The 18,386-nt window shown below is 31.8% G+C and overlaps 1 pseudogene; it reads right to left on the reverse strand.

Moving 5' to 3' along the window:
- Nucleotides 1-650: 650 nt before the first annotated feature.
- LOC134259304 (uncharacterized) lies at nucleotides 651-5,005 on the reverse strand (annotated as a pseudogene).
- Between the last annotated feature and the right edge of the window lie 13,381 nt (nucleotides 5,006-18,386).

The raw sequence follows: 18,386 nt of genomic DNA on the forward strand, positions 1-18,386 counted from the left end.
ATCAGATTTGTTGTTTTTTTTTTCGATTTCAAAGCACAATTCGAGCAACTAGGAATGAAAAAAAATATTGCAAATCGATAACATGTAGATATATCTAAATGTTGAATTGAAGGCAACAATAAGAGACTTTTACTTTTTACGTTTTTTAAAATAGATTTTGGTTCAGCTGTCCACAAAATTAGGTCTTCTTATAATATAGCGCAATAAGTATCCATGGAAATTCCCACATTAGAAGACAATCTCCAAAAATAACCGAGATATTGTCTGAAAATCAAGCAAGAAATTACTTATTTTCGTTATTTCCATACATTTCATATCGGTAATTGAATGGAAAAATAAATTTATCTATTTGCCAAAGAGAGTCGTCATTATATATCTGACTGTCGGGTTGATGGCCACATTAAGTGCTTGTTTCTTCTCATGAAAACGTTTATGAATACATTCTGCTTTATAATCATAGAAAAGTAGGTCGACTAATGATAACAAACAGTAACTGTTAGTGCTAATTTATTCAATCTAGCATTATTATTGGTCTTTATATATAAAAACTTTTCAACTGATTGAATACTATTAAACAGAAGCCTGCAAGTTTCAAGTTTTTTCTTCCAAACAGCAAAAAAAAAATTCAATTTTATAAATGTACCTGGATTATTCATAGACTTTATTCTTCTCAACACAAGCATGCACAACGGATACCACAATCACAACGAAATACTCCACATAACTTACATCTGGTTCACAATAAATGGAATAAAAAATAGTTCTATACATCGCCCAGCGATCATCTCAAAGAGAGGAAGTCTTTTACAAATGTGTACAAAACATTAAACATCTTTTTTATCAGGGACACAATGAGTACAACAATAAGACACTTGGACTTGATGGAATCAAATAATCTATTTTTTTCCCTCTGGAGATTCGTTGCATTAACAGCAAATGTGTGTCCATGAATCTACAGGAAAATAATGGTTAAAGCATTGAAAATCCTTATGAACAGCGGTGTAAAGCAAGTGTACAGGATGAAAGACCGGAAACAGGGTCATTGTTTTGGTGTTAATATGGTAAATACATGTGGTAAATTGTAAACTAGCATGTCCAGCATGCAGGGACTTTGCACAGCGAGTTCTCAGATGACCTAGCATCTGCCAAACAATAGGAAGGATCTTTGGCAAGTTAAGCAATCATTTGGCATTGAAGAGCGGTTTTGCATTAATCCATTCTGGTTCTCAATTTCATTTCTATGCTCGCGATTCCATTACAATTTCGTCTGACTTGAGCTTCAATAGATGCTTGGATTGATCTTTGTTTTCTTTCTCAGCTTTTAGTTTCTCTTTCTCTTTTCTACGTTTCAATCCAGGGCTCTGTCGTAGTTTGACTAAAATGTCCCTCTCTCTTCGAGGATCTTTCATGTCCTCAAAGTATTTGTATTTTGGTTTTACATCTTCTTCTTCCGTTTCCGCTTTTGTACATCCATAAATATAACACTCTGTCACAGTTTTGTCGGTCATAAGGGGAGGCTCACTGACTGCAGAAACACAGAATTATGTAATGTTACATATGATGAAAACTACACAACTTCACAAAAAGAATACATGTCTTGACAACTACCCTTTCTTCAAAAATTTGGATGTAATGTTGAAGTAGTTGTATATGGTATTACCTTTGTATGTGATTTTAGAGAATTCCAGATGTGGATCGGGTACAGTGGCTATTATGATAGGAACCCCAGCGTAAAGCACAGAGTCGGCAAAGCTTGCCTCAACCTTAAAAAACAAAAATTATGTCAGTATTTATTTAACAATACATAAGTGGCAATTAAGCAATTGTTAAAAAATAAAGAAAACAGTACCTTATTTTTTAAGAATGAAACAAATAGAGAACGAGAGCGACTTAAAAAAGAAAAGGAAAGACCTATGATTAAACAAATTAATGAGGACACCTTTAACTTTGAAATATTTCTATAATATTGTCTGGCAGGTAACTTGTCCACGCTTCTTTTCGTTGTAAGCATTTGGCCTTACCGCTATACAGTACCGGACATCGAGCACCTTGCACATGTGGAGCCGGGAGGGACACATAGAGGGGATTCGGAGGGGGTAATCTCGCCAGGTCTTGTGCTGCCCAGGACGAAGACTCTCACAAATCTTGTGGTCTTTTAGGAGCAGTGTCCGTGTGTGAACTCCTCCATATGATATGATCTATGAAATTAGAGCATTGTGCATAGCTGGTCTTATAGAGTACTAGTAAGCTTTCTCTGCTAAAATATATCCTATCCGAAACTGGCTCTAGATTAACAACCCCCAAGTAAAGAATCGAACCAAAGTCGGGGGGGGGGTCATAGTTTTATTTTACGATATATAAGAAAACAATTCAAGAAAGGCAGGATGATCGTTATGACCATGCAAGCATCTCCAGGTCGTTCAGAGTTTTAGTTTTGAACTCATGGCCCAAGGTTAGAACCAAATTTGCCATCTTATATTTCTGGAGACCCCAATTCCAGTATATAGATTTTTATCTTTACCTACCATTACGTTTCTTTATTCCCCCTTCCCAACTTCGAGAATGATTGATTGATTGTTTCCATATCGTCTGCCTAATAATAATGCTCTACCTCTAGATTTTAACTCGTATGGAAGATGAAGAGATCACCCAACAATGCAAGGGAAGTTTAGAAAACAGATGTTTGGCGGGGATTTATCTTAGAGACCTTTCGTGCATGCTAGAATTTCACTTTGCAGTTTTCGTATCTTTATTTTTTAATGAACAATGTACAATTGCATGGAAATACTGTTTTATGCCAACAGTTTTAACTTCAATCATGATGACCAGAGTGTACCAGACACCAAGGCCTCCCTTTTCCTGGTTGTTACCTGTTTAAGTTGAAGACTGACAGCACCAGATTTTCGTATAGACATGTTATGCACAACAATTTCCTGCTGCAAAATTTCTCCGGAACGTAAGCCCGTTTTGCAGGGTAATAGAACAAGACACGTGACCTGGTCTGCATAAATGGTGTGGACTGCTCTTTCTGCGTAGTCCTCCAGAGGATGTGGAGTCTACAGTCAGATGGTTAGAAATGGTAATTATTTCTGTGTTATTTGTACACCTACATTTTTATATTTTTTCCCATTGTGTTCTTTGCTATTTTAAATTTCTAGAGATAGTTTTTGAGCAATAGACAAGCAATTGTTACTATGTCAGTCATAATAACTTGGACATGAGTAGGTGTTTATTACAACACCAATCGAAAGAGTTGCACTGAAATAGATCGAGTTATTAGCTTTTCTGCATATATTAATCTCTCATTATTTTGATTGTTTCTTATATTGTCTTGACAGTGGACAATAAATGTGCAACACATTTAACTTTTCCCTTCTTTTAAAATTTACCAAGGAATATACATACATAATCTCATTTTCTAATTTGTATTTTACCATAGTATGGCTAAAAAGAAATTCAAGATTAAACCTATGGTTTTATATGTACAACTAAAGAGAATCGGGAAAACTAACCGAGTTTGCGGATGAATCACCGGGGCTCTCTATGCTGGGATTATCTTGAGTACGTTTTATCGGTGCTGAGTATCTATACATTCCCCATTAGACCCAGTTGCCACTATCCCGCACCGTGTACTCAACATGTGCATCCTCTCTGCACCTTCAAAAGGAACAAGGTACAACTCCCTTAACTTTATATTGAAAAAAACGGAAACATGTGACGTCCTCTCGTATAGAATCTCTTCCTTCCCATCTGCTTTGTTTATTTACTGCAATATGGAAGAAGTTATATAAGCACACACAACTGAAAAACAAGACAGGAGTCAACAAATCATATTTATTCATTTTTCCTGTGAATAAAGTAACTTTATATTGGATACCTTTTCCCCACAAACAGAACCTATTGTTAAAAAAAGAAGTATCTCTTCCTTTTCATGTTCAATGTCCGTTTTGGACAATTTCTGCTTAACAATTTCCGATTCCATCAGCTTGGGCTGCTCCCCGCAAAATCGAACTTCTACTCCTTCAAAACATAAAAGACATGTCCTTCTTTAATAAAGTGTACACATGTACATTGTTTACCAAATATATCACTTCTGTCAAAAGCTTGCAGTTTGCGAAAAAAAGGAAGCATTGTAGCAGGAGGAAAATAATGATCTGATGTGGTACATATTTGTAAAACCATACTTTTCTTCTCATTTTTATTTGCGCAAGCTTTCAAATTACTTGAAAATGTTCCATATTTTTAAATTCAATGTTGCATATACTAATTCTGAATCATGGAGTCTGAAACTGTAAATGGTTCCTGATTCCTCAAGTGAACTATTACCCAAGACACGTCAATGATTCATTGAACAGATACCATAAAAGCAATATCATTGTGCACACATAGAATGATAAAGATCTGATCCAACCCCAACAGACTCAACAACACCGGAGAAAGTTATCTCTTGGAAACGGCCTGGACTTTTTAGCAATAACAGTGGACGGGGGACTGGTCATATCCTTGTAGATCTTAATTTCCTTATCTGGTGACAAAGCACGTCGATGTAATTGATTTTTTTAATATTTCACGTAAGAAGCGCCAAGAACAACATCAAAAGGAGGAGATCAATAAAAATGAGTAAGCCTTTTGTGATTTTCCAGCACTGCATCAATCCATTTTCAATATCAACAAAAGAAATCAATGAGATTCAACATGTTTACGATTTGTGTAAACACAATTTTTCATGTGATTGAAGTTTATCTGTGAGAATTCACTTCATGTGAGTGAATATGAAACGTATACCCGCTAGCCACACCCTGATGCAGTTGTTATCATTGGGCTATGGAGGAGAAAGCTAAGGCTTACGGTAATGATTATAGGCACCCGAATATGGACCACCAACGTCCTCACTCGTGTCCAGAGAAATATACCGTGTTAGCTCCCTCCAAGTGTAAGTCGATAGCAGTCACTGCCATGGTCCAGTTATAGCAACTTGGTCAACAATTACATCAGTCATTTTTGTCAGACCCCATACTCTGAGACCAACAGAGAGAGAACATCTTCATCTGAGCTCTATCGATCCGAGCGGATGCGTATTCGTAAACGTCAACAGCAGTCCGTGTTTCCCTTCTTCCGGTAAGATGCGATAAATCCGGGAACTGGGTCCAACTACATCTACTGCCGCTGTTCTTCGTTGCAAGGATATTTTTCAGAAGACTTCCATTTTTCGTGATCAACCTAATGAATGTCATGAGCAGACGCTGAGCGCCATATTGGAAATCATCATCTAGAACAATATCGTCTTTTTATGTAATTGTTAATTTCTGTTATTATCCTTTAAAGACTGTCTGATCCCATTAAGTTTTCTGCACTCCTTTGTTCATAACGACAGGGAACGATAGTAGGTTTACAGCAGACGTTTACTTTAACTGCTGCTGCACAAGCCTAAATGACATTGATAATTGTGAAATTAATGAATGAACACAGTCTCGATTGTTTTTATCGATTTTACTCACGTTCGAGATGTTTGGATACGCGGCGCTCAGCGGCGTGACCTAGTTCATTCTAGCATTGAAAAAGGCCTTGTGTTTTAAAAAGTAATTACAGTGTGATTATAGAGAATTTCCATTTCGAACTCATGATTCCACAAATCCAATATAAACAACACGTAATCATGCCCTTGTGTTTTCAAAGCTTTATTACTACGGGGAAAAATCTACATTTCATATGTACATGATATTTAGACATTCATCATCTTTTCTGTATTTTTGTTTACTCCAAATCGAGGCATCAGACTACAGCTAATCTCACCATATAAGTGAAGATAACTGAACAGTGATTGTAATTTTTTAATCTGCAAACAGTACAAATCTGTGTATAAACTGGGCGTAAAATAAGGATCCGCAAGGATATTCCAGTGGTGGGAATAGGCAAGCGCCCTGGAAAAACAAGCATCCCCGTAAACCGATCACATCCACCCTGAGCTCTTTGTTTCAATCAAGTGCTGCAGATTTCCCTCGTAAATTAAGTATAAAAAAACCAAAGGCACAAAAAGTAAATCGGTATCATACTCCCGCCAGCCAATTTTCTATCCTGAACCATAGATACACCATTATGCTGAAAATGTCACTATAAGTATTATAAAATTGACGTAATTTTGATTCACAAAAGGAGTTTGTTGAAATCCCAGTGATAGTAACTTATCTGTCAAAAACTTGTTCTAGTTTAAAAATTGTTCGTATCCAAGTAATGTGTCAACGGTAGAACCCACACGCAGGAGATAGCCGAACATCAACAAGATAACAAATAAAAACTGGCGACTAAAAAGTTGAAATTCGTTTAGTTGTTAGTTGGTTTTTATTTTTGTCTATAGCCCATAAATGATCCAAATATGAAACAGATGGGACAGACTATCTTGTTGTTTTATTTTAGTTCACCTACATTTTGTTAGTTCTCCTTGTAAGCATTTGGAAGTTACTGTTGCTTATTTATTAAACGTCGCAATAGCAGTATTATAAACCACAGCAAATTTCTTTTCTTTTTCAAAATAACTTTTTTGAATAAACTCTGCTTCATACGTCAAAAAATCAGTCGGCTATTAAAAAAGGGCTACAAATTGATTATCTTGTAGAAACGTATGACTTTTATGGATAGATAAGACGCCAGTGTGAATGATTGAATATGTTTAAATATATACAATCTACTATAATATTAGTTGTTCCTTGCTGACAAAGCAGGTAACAACATTGTCTTTGTTGAAGGGTAATTATATAAATTGTATTTTAGAAAAACTTGAATTTAATGCTACAAGTGGTAATCCGACGATACTCATAGTTCCCTTTCTAAGGAAGAAATTCTTCAAAATCAGATGTCAGTTTTGAAAGATCTTCATGAGCATATATATATATACAATATATATATTGGATTCCAAAACTTCATAAAAGTTATCTCACAAACAAGAGTACATAGCGATTTGAACGGATGTTTAACCACCTTTTTTTTTTCTTTATCCTCACGCTGATATTAACAGTAGTGAAGGAGAAACTTCAAGAGTACTGTGCAACTATATATCAGAGAAGTGGTGTTAATCAGATGTGGATACGTAAAAAATCCAAGGTACTTTTGGACTATTTGAAATCACTAGATTTTACCAAAATCATCAGCTTAAAAACTTTCGACTTTTTCAAGTTTATACACAAACCTTTCCCATGATAAATTAGTCTACTTTTAGATTTTCATAGTCGCTCTTTTCAATGAAAAAAATGGAACTCATAAATTTGACTTACCTTGTCATTGGTCATTTTGCAATTTTTAGCATTTTGTTACAAAACATTTCATTGTACACAAAAAGTATTTGTACAGAAGTCGACATCAAAAATAAAAGTATGCTTGAGTTTTCCGATTGACAATATTGATGCTGTTTTTAGAGACCAAGTCTTCCAACAATCTATTGGATTTCGATGGGAACCAATTGCATCCTGTTATTAGCAGATTGATTCTTTGTATTCATATGAAACAGAATTCTTGCAAATCTTGATATGTGAAAAGAAGAAAACACTTCGCCTTCAACTCGACATTTAGATACGAGTATATCGACGAGTATCTCGTTTTTTATCCCAACAATTTGTAATTTCTATTTATGTCGATACGATATATCCTGGTGAGTCCTACAGAAAAGATACCAAAGAGTCTGACACATCTGTTTCATGTTTGGATATTTTACATGTTAAAGACGTTAATGGTAACCTAACAACCAAGCTATATGGTAAATATTATTCGTTCCACTTTTTCTATTGTCAACTTCCCTTAACTTATGCCAGGATATACTCTCTTCGCTTATAAACCTACATACTGAGTTTCTGTATAGATCTCAGTTGATTCCATACACAACATGCTTGACATATGAACAATTTCTAATACGAGGGAAAGAGTCACAAACAAGTTGACGAACAAGAGCATTAGTAGTTCCGTTTAAAGTCATCATTTTCGTAGTTTTTTGCTCGAATACAATTGCCACCAAATACAATTGATCATGGAGTCAAATGCTGACTGACCTTTTTCATATGCTTGGTTAGTCCATTATTTATACACTGAGTTGACTATGGATTTTCCGTTATTTCCCTATTATGACAAGGAGCACACGGCGGGTTACACGGTTAGCAGGGATGCTCACTCCTCCATGGCACCTGATCCCATCTCTGATGTTTTGGAGGTTTGCTCTGCTCCTATTTTGTTTTGTTTTATGGACTTTTGATCTTGAATACTATTCGTTACATGTATCTCCATATGTCTCATGTTCCTAACCGCTTGCATTCTCTGGAGCATTTAGTCTTGAATGGGGTGAGGTAACTCCAGCACGAATGAAAATAATTGTTTGTTGTTTATGTTTAAAAGAGTTTGGCCTTTTTTTTAGTCAGTAAGTCGAAAGAGGTCAAGAATTTTTAAAAATTGTTTTAAGGCTAGAATTTAAAAAAAAAACGTTTTCCATATCTTTTAGAGAGCAATTACCCGTAAAGGAAAAAAAATGTCATACATTCAGCTGTACCCATTCAAATTAAATTTTCCTTTTAAAAATTAAATCACTGATATAATAAGCTCATCAATCCAAGTTCTAAGACACCCACACATTATTACACATCATCACCTCATGTACAATATATACAGAGTTAGTAGTTATCTTGTGCTGCTTTATAGTCATTATTTGTACAAAGGTATATTCCCTTCCATAAACTGTCCTCTGCTGTCCTCAACATTGGAATGAGCTGATAATAATTAAAAGCGAAAGTTTTACAGGTTAATTCACAGAGTAATGCGCTTGATTCGATTTCTTTGCTCTGATTTCTATGCACCACCTTCATTACTTCAAATGCAGCACCATTTTTAATTTACATTTAACACCACCACAGCAGAAATCTCAGAAATGACCCATATCATCAGCAGAAACTCAAACAAGACAATTTTTGCAACATATTTTCTTTCCTGTTTGTTAAAAAAATATACATAGAAAAAATAATAAAACAAAACCGGTATGCCATGAAGTGCAACCCTGGCATTACTTTCAGTATACTAACATATTATGTACTCATTCAATTTTCTACAGTTTTTTTAAAAATAAATAAATACCATGCTACATTCCCATGGCTTTTTCATGAAACTGAATTTTTTTTCTTATAGACAGGAAAGAGATAGAAAAAGAAAAACAGTTCCGTCCAGTTACATAAATAATTTTTGTCAATCATGTTATAATACATCTGAGGATTCCATTATGTATTATATTTAATTTATTTATTTAAAACACTGTCACACATTTGGATATAGTTATTAATAAAACAATTAAAGAAATATTAAATAAAATATCAAAGAAAGCATATCAGGTTTGTTGAAGGTTTTCCTTCCTAATATCACAGCACTTTTTTAAACGTTACATACTCTCCCAGCAGTTTTAATACTTGTAGGGCTGATATGTTAATAATAGAGTTTTCCTTCATGTAACATTGAAGCATTAAATATATCGTAATATTGTACTTGCATTTATTATAACTAGGACAATAAAGTAAAAAAAATTGTTTTCATTTTCAATAATTGTTTTTTACAAAAATGACATACACGTTTTTCTTAGGAAATAGTGGCCTTGAGTATCTCCCCATTTCAATATGTAGCGTATGACACGAATTCTTAGTTTTGTTGGATTGTTCTTTCAGATTTCTTCAATGGTAATTGTAGATAGTTGTTTTGTAGTTTAATATCCATTTAAATCAATTATGTATATTACTATAAAAAGTTAATTTCCCAGTATTTGATTGAGACGTTTCAATTGTTCACTGATTTTGTTTCTATAACGTTTCTCTTATTTATATTTTAAAGTTTTATGTGATATGTCGAATGAATAATATAATTTCTGTTGTAGATTATAAAGTTTTCTTTGCCAGGATATTCTATACCCCAGTGTTTTATTATATGTGGTAAAGAAATCGAAGATTTATCTTTGTGTGTATTTCAATGGTAGCATATCTTGCGTATCCACATATTTATCAACAGAAGATATCTCGTCATGTCAGGATAGTTTGCATGTTTTGTGTTCTATCTCGAATAGTCAAGATAAGCGATCACATTAAGTTGTAAAAAGTCATTCAACATGACGATATAATATATATACCGGTATTAGTATCATGACAACTATTGCGTGGAGAAGATTGTCTTTTCAATGCAAGAGTTTTTGTCAAAGGTAATGAAATACATGATATCAGTATATGCAGTATTCAAGCCCAGAAGTCGAATAAACAATGCAAAATTGGAACAGAAGCAAACACCGACCTCCCAAAAAATATCTAGAAGGCGGGATCATGCCACCCATGGAGGAGCTACATCTAGAAACCGAGTAACAACAAGTGTCGTCTTCCTCGGAGGTACTTGTGACAACAATCTGTTAGGTGTCAAACAAAAAAAAAAAAAAAAAAAAGCGAAGCTATCCACCCGGATGCCGATAAAGGAGATAGGCAAAACTAATATGGTGCATGCATATTTACGAGTGTCAGCAACCTTTTTAAACTTTCTTGGACATCAATCATAAAAGAGACGAAATATATATAAGTGTCTATTTTTCATTCTCATTTACCTTAAATCAGTAAACAATTAAAGGCCTTTAAAAAATATCATGATCTGCACTAAACTCTTATTCTGTACCCCTTGAAATCATTGAATGGACTATTTGAAGAAACTAAAGCAAGTACATACTTATAGATTCTTCATGTGCAGAATGCAAAAAATACTGTTTTTTAATTACGGATGTTGCCTAGCATACTCTTTTAAGTCCCCATGTGTGTACGGAGATAATTCTGAATAGATGATATGAACATTTGTTACATTCTTAATCATAAAAAAATCAGTCGTATTCAACCATACTGCAGTTAAAATTTACTCCCTGGATTTTCTTACAAATATTCCCAAACTGTTGCTTCCAAACTTTTAGATTATAAACAAACTGTACATGTTTGGATATTGAACATCTGAAACAAAATTCTCACTCAGTCTTTTGTTTGTTTGTTTGTTTGTTTTTTTTTTGTTTTTTTTTTTGTCTTCTTTTTTCAACTACAGTTCCGCTTGACACATCATTATTGGTGACGTCAATATAATAATAATAATAATACTTTATGTTGTTTTTTTTTGTCTTCTTTTTTCAACTACAGTTCCGCTTGACACATCATTATTGGTGACGTCAATATAATAATAATAATAATACTTTATTTAAAGAAGGTAGCCCAATTAGTGCACGCACTATTCCTCCCCGGGGCCTTCTGTAGACAAAAATCAATATACATACATATACAAATATATACAATCAATAAATAATCATAAGTTATTTCGACATTGTTTTACAAATATTTTGACTTGATGTTTGAAAGCATTCAGTGTTTGAGACATTTTTATATGTACAGGTAAATTATTCCATAAGATAGCAGCAGAGTATTGAAAGGAGTTCTCAAAGAGTTTACAGTTACGAGCTGGTACACACAAGTCTAAATTAGATTCTGATCGACGATTGTATTGATTATTACACTGGAAGTCAAACATACTATTTAAATAAGTAGGGTGAGAGTTAAACAATGATTTATATAACAAAACATATTTATTTACAATAAGTTGCTCATACACTGTGAGCCAATCTAGTTTCTGCAAAGAGAGGTTGTGAGGGCGCATCAGGAGGAGCATCTAAAATACATCTTGCAGCACGTTTTTGAAGCTTATATACTCTGTCAAGATTTGAGTGAGATGTATTACCCCAAACAGTTAAACAATTATCAATATAATGTAAATGTAAATGAAATGCGATCATCATAAAAAGTCCTACATAAAAGAATCCCTGATCTTGCAATTGAAGACAAAACTTTGACAGAATGGATTTAATGTTATAGAAAATAAAAAAAAAAGAATCGTATGAGGAATTGAAAAGGCAATAGACAAACGATCTACCCTTCCGTTCTCAATAGATTGGGGAAGAGGTGATCAAAGAAGTAGAGAGACTACATAAACAATACGTTATGGTTTCAGCCGACAAGACTTGTATTAATACCGTCTTTGTTTGCAAGGCTCATTATCATATCGTATATTAAATGAACTTGGTTTTAATATTAATTCTACTTTTGAAAACCTGGCAACTGATACTCAAAGTTCATTTTCTAAAGATTGTATTCTTCAAAATCACAATTTAGATTGAAAAAAAATTCTACCACGCCAGTCACTCAAGGTGAGTTCGAGACTTTAAAATCGCCAAAAGTCAGTATGACAGTGAAACGAAGACATTTTTTACTTAACACAACCATTCCTCACGATATTTTACAATTTTGTTAGCATCGGACTCGATATTTCACTCGATAACTCCTCTACTAATCAAAGTACTTAAAAAACTATTAAAACAAAATAGGAGTCGGGTTTTTTCTATAACCTTTGAATGGTCAATAACAAAATAACTTTGTTCAAAGCTACTCTGATTTTACAGACAAGTAATCTGAAGTTTCAGAAGGTAAGGAGGTGACGAAGGAAACCTGGTTGACAAAATCCCATATTGCAGAAAGGGTCCTTTTAGATAGGCAGCTATTTTTCCAACCATATGCTCTTTTCTTTTTTTTTAAACGTTTTTCCCAAGCATTCAAAGAGTTTTTTTTTTTTTTTTTTTTTTTTTCTAAAATTCCCACTTTAAAATTAAAATTTTAAAAACATTTAGGGGAAACTTAAAGTGTAGATTGAACAGTCATTAACTTAATTTTCCCCCTTTGTGAGCCCCCGTCATGTGTTGTTTTTAAATATTCTTTTTTTCCCCACCATTGAAAAAAAAAATTTTTTTATACCATTGGTTTCAGCATTAAGATTGCATTCATTCAATAAAATTTACTAAAATTCTTTAAGTTATTTTATTAAGTAAAACTTTTTTTTTAAAAAAAATTTATTTTTAGGGTTTAAATTTTAAATTTTAAAAAAAAAAAAGAATCCCTGAAAATTAAAACGAACAAAAAACCCCCCTTCCGAATGATTAAGGGGTTATAAAAATAAAAAAAAAAAATCTTTATAAACCCCAAAATTTAAAAAAGGGCTTTTTTAAGGCCTTTTAAATGATTTAAAATTTTTGGGTTTTAAAATTTTTTATTTGGAAAAATGTTTCAAAAATTTTTTAAAAGAGACTTTAAAAAAAATTTCGTTAAAAAAATTTTCCACCCGCCCCAAGTTGGGTAAATTTTTTGAAAAATTTCATTATCAAAAACGAAATAATTAAACCCCTTTTGGTTTTTAAATTTTGAACCTCTTTTGGAAAACCCAACTTCAAATTTCTTTTTTAAAAAAAAAGGATTGGGGTTTTTTCTTTCAAAATCAAAAAAATTTTTGTTAAAAAGATTTTACCACGAATCAATTTCAAAAGGTGGATTTTAAAAGGAAATTTTAAAAAACCCCTTTTGAAAAGGGGCCCTTTTGAAGGAAACGAAAAATACTTTTTTTTTTTTTCAGTTGCTTAACCCTTTAAAAAGGTTTTTTTTTTTTTTAACATTATAAATTTAAAAAAGGGAAATTTAATTAGTGTAGTTTAAACTAGTCATTAACTTAAAATTTATCCCTTTGTGAACCCGTCATGTTTTGTAAAAAATATTTTTTTTTTCCACCATAATAAAAAAAAATCTTTTATCCCATTGGTTTTCCCCATTAAAATTGCTTTTATTCAATGAAATCACTAAAATTCATTAAGTTATTTTATTAAAAAACTTTTTGAATATTTTTGCCAATTTTAAAATTTTTTAAAAAAAAAAACTGTTTTGTTTCCAACTAGTTCTTAAAAAATTTTTTATGAAACATCAAGATTTATAAAATAAAAAAATTTTTTCAAAATTTTTTTCCCGAGTTTTAAAACAAAATCACACAATGCAACAAAATGATTTCCATCTCTCATGGTTCAATTTATCAGTACCCTCGGTTTTTAAAATTGCTTTTACAGAAACGGAGGGAAAGCTTTTTCAGAAACTTTTTTTTTTAGAACATGGAAAACTTTTAGGATTCAATGTTTTAAAGATTCAAGTACACGTAATTCATCTGTCCGAATTGATTGACTAAAAAAATTTGTTTTGGAAACCCAAGTTGTTTTTCAGCGTTAAGAAATCCTATATATCCTTGTAATTCTTAAAAAGATTTTCTTGCTAATTTACATAAAAAAAGAGCTACAGCGATAAGTAATCCTGATTAAATTACACATAAATTTCTATGAATGTAAATTTTTTAAAGGCAAGGATATCAAATTATCAAGAAGAAGGAATTAGGGGTAACAGACCGAGAACGAAGTAAACATTTGTAAAGAAGTTTTAAAAAATTTAAAGTTTTTTTTTTTTTTTTTTTTTTTTTTTTTTTTTTTTTTTTTTTTTTTTTTTTTTTTTTTTTTTTTTTTTTTTTTTTTTTTTTTTTTTTTTTTTTTTTTTTTTTTTTTTTTTTTTTTTTTTTTTTTTTTTTTTTTTTTTTTTTTTTTTTTTTTTTTTTTTTTTTTTTTTTTTCCCCCCCCCCCCCCCCCCCCCCCCCCCCCCCCCCCCCCCCCCCCCCCCCCCCCCCCCCCCCCCCCCCCCCCCCCCCCCCCCCCCCTTTAAAAAAAGTTATAAAAAAAATTTTTTAAATTCCTTTAAAAATTTTTTGAAATGGAGTTCTAGTAATCAAAAATGTGTTTTTAAGGAAAATTTAAACATTAGTTAAATGCTGGAAATGACGTTTTTCATCGAAAGTTAAAACCATTATTTAACCCTAATTGTCAAAATTTTTTTCCCCATTATGACAAAAAAACACACCGGGTTGGCCGGTTTGGGAGGGAGGGTAAATTTTCCTTCCCTTCCCAATTTGTTTTTAGGTTTGGTTTTTTTCTGCTTCCAAATTTTTTTTTTTTAATGGGTTTTTTAAACTTTGTTTTTCCCCATTTTCCCTATTTCATTTTTTAAATTTGTTATTTTTTTAACTTTATTTAAATATTGGATTAATTTTTAAATTTAATAAATCAAATTCTTTTAAAATTTTATTAAAAACCCAAATTAAAGAAAGGAATTACTTTAATTTTTTGACGCAAAGGTCTGCCCCCCGGCAGGATTTTGGTTTTTTAAAAAAGGGTTTTTTGTGTTTTTTTTTGGGTTAAAAATTTTTAAAGGGAAACAAAAATTCCCCTAGATAATTGGGTTTGGGGAAAAAAATTGCCCTTTTAAAATTTTATAAAAAGATGTTCTCTTTTACTATAAATTGTAATCAAAGGGTGTTGTTAAATAATTTATTTTTTTTTTTTTTTTGTTTTAAAAATTGTTATAGGGATTACATCCTTTTGCGTATCGAATAGCTAAAGATATAAATTCATAACAGGTTAAAATGGTATATTGTACATATAGGGCGTAAACAAAAAGTTAAAAACATCAAATTCATTATTTAATTTCATTACTTGTTTGCCCTTAGTGGATGCTCTTTACATGGTAAAATTTTCAAAATATGGAAATTTTGTTAATTTCTATGCGGGTTTTTTTTTTCGATTTCATTAGGATATATCAAATTAACGAAAAAATAAAAAAAAATATTGTCAATTATAAAATGGCATCGATGTATAATAATATTAAAAAAGACCAAAGCAATAGGTTTTTTTTTCTTTGAAGTCATATAAGCCAAAATAGGCAAAGCAAATAACGGGGGGAAAAAAATTTCCACGATTTTAAATTTTAGGAAAAAAATGTTGTCAATGGAAACCTCAAAAACATCTCTTTGATATAAATTGGAAAAATATGTACCCAAAATTGGAATATAAAAAGAACGTTTTTGTTTTTGTAATTCAGTTTTTTTGTTTGTCCTTTTCATGTTCATTATAAAACTGCTACTTAAATTGCTTCTTTTAAAAAAATTATCAGGCGACAATTGTAGCTTGGTTTATTTTCCCGTGTTTATCAACAGTATCAATTTCTTTAATGAAATTTTGATAAGGCTTCTTGATTAACACTTACTGTGTTAAGTGGCATGTTCTACGAAATGACAAAAATATATTCTCTTGTTATAAAAATCAATCTAGGATCGGCATTTTTGATGCACTTGTAAGAAGACAAATGGCTAGTGAAGTCAAATTAAGTTTCAATAAAATTGAACGCTATATACTGATTTAATTTTCATTGTTTAAATAAAGTAAGTAGTTTGTAAATTAAAAAAATCTGTCAGAATACAATGGGGGTTCCCCGTTGTCCGCTTTTAGGCAGTGGGGGGAAATTTTACATTTACCGGAAAAATTTGTTGATTTACTACATTAAATTAATAAAATTTAAAATTTTTTTGTTTTGAAAAAAAAAATTTAAATTTTTTTTAAAAGGAATATATAAGGAAAACGTCCCCGTAAAAAAATAGTCGGTGTATATACAAAGAATATAATTTTCAACCCATCAAAAGCATTTTAAATTTTTAAAAAAGAAGCATTTGTTTCAAAGTTTTGGTAGTAATTATAAAATTTTTTTGATTTTTAATTGCTCAAACTAAAAAATCGGGGGGCAAAATTTTCTTCCATCATCTGTTTCATATTTGGATAGTTACTGCCAAAAAAACGTCAAAAAGGGCCAAAAAACAATTAATTGTATGACAAAAAAGAGGGTGCCAAAGGGAATAAGAACAGTATTCCCGCTTAAAAGTTATTAAACATTACAAAACCGGAGCGGACCCGGGCAGCAAATATTGACCTCCAAAACACCCGAGGTAAACAGGGGCCATGGAGGAATTGCGACCAGTCACAACCGCCCTTTTGCTCCTTTTCCCTGATCAGGAAATAACGGGGGGAAAAACTGTGAAAACTCAGTTTGTAAATAATGGCCCATCCAAAAAGTAAGAAAAAAAAATTATCATTTGACTTAATGATAAATTGTATTTGCGACAAGGCATTGTATACGACCCAAATTAAAAAACTTTTACCGAAATTTTTTTATTTCCCCTTTAAAACGAAAGGGAAAAAACCCTGATAATTTTTTTTGCTTTTTTTAAAACAAAAATTTGGTTTTTTTAAAAAACTTACAAAGTTTTAGAAGTTGAATACGTAGAACATGCTCTTCCGTTCGAATCAACGGAGAGATAGAAACCCCGGAGCAAAGGGGACAATGGTATATTGCGGATAAGAAGTTAGGGAAAATTATTATTGAAAAAATTAAAACCACCATATTTCACATATACCTTTGTTGTTACATTTTATATGCGATGAGCCATACAAACAAAGACAATGCTGTTACCTGCTCTGTCCGCAGGAAACCAGTACGTACTGATCATGTAATCTTTCTAATTCTTTTTTCACTTCTGGATTATTGTTTACAGGAGGATAGATGGTTTTTATATTGTCATCGCTTAATGCACAATTTTATCATACATTTGATACATACAAAAGTTTAAATATATGCTATTTGTGTAAATATGCACTTTTATAAAAGTAAGATAAACTAATCTTTAATGGCAAAGTAAAATATCACATTTATTTATAACAAAACTATCTATACATTTTATCAAATAAAAACAAAAATGTATTTTCGCTAACGTGTTATTCTGTGGTACAATATCTTCAAAATAACATATTCTATTTACATTTTCATCAATCACCTTTCTACTTTGATGTTTCATCATTAAAGAACGGGTAGCCATTTTTTTAAAGTACAGAAGCTGGACTATACTTCCTCGGGTTACCTTTTTAGTTTTTATTACAAACTTAATAATGCATAACACGTGATATTTATACTGTTATAGCTTGACAACTATATAGCCTTTTGTTAATGGGTAGATACTATAATTAATCTAAAGCAACAAGTTTTTGCTTTGATCATTTGAGACATTAAATGTTTATGTACTTTGCAACGCAAAAACTGTTACAAATAAGACTTCATTTTAATTCTTTTCTGAAATATAAGTTCGTTGCCCAGCCTTTCATTTTCTTTTAAATAATCTAAAATGATTTTATAACTAAATAACTCTTTTCGAAGACTGTAAAAATTTTTAAATAGCATGAAAAACGTCAGTCATTTTACTTTAAGATAATAGTAATGAAATGACATGCAATGAAGAATATAAAGATAAAAACATCAAAACAAGGGGTTTATTTTACTTGTTACATGTATATTTTGTTAATAAATAAAGAAAATATTGGACATGCTGGACGAAGTGTAACAACTTTATTTTCCCAATGAAGCTGAGTCTATACTCATAGGGTAAATGTTTGATTAGAATATTGCATTAAATATATTGTTAAGAGGCAATATTCAACTGGTGACATATATTTCACAACAACTGCCATCGTTCTCAAGTTATATGTCTTACAACAAGTGACATACTTCACCAGGTTAACTACCATTCAGTTTTGAGATTTAAGTAAACTTTTTGTGCAATTCCTTTGCCAAAAT

Source organism: Saccostrea cucullata, unplaced genomic scaffold (assembly GCF_032062105.1).
Source record: "Saccostrea cucullata isolate Sc308-1 unplaced genomic scaffold, CSIRO_AGI_Scuc_v1 ctg18226, whole genome shotgun sequence".
NCBI lineage: Eukaryota > Metazoa > Mollusca > Bivalvia > Ostreida > Ostreidae > Saccostrea > Saccostrea cuccullata.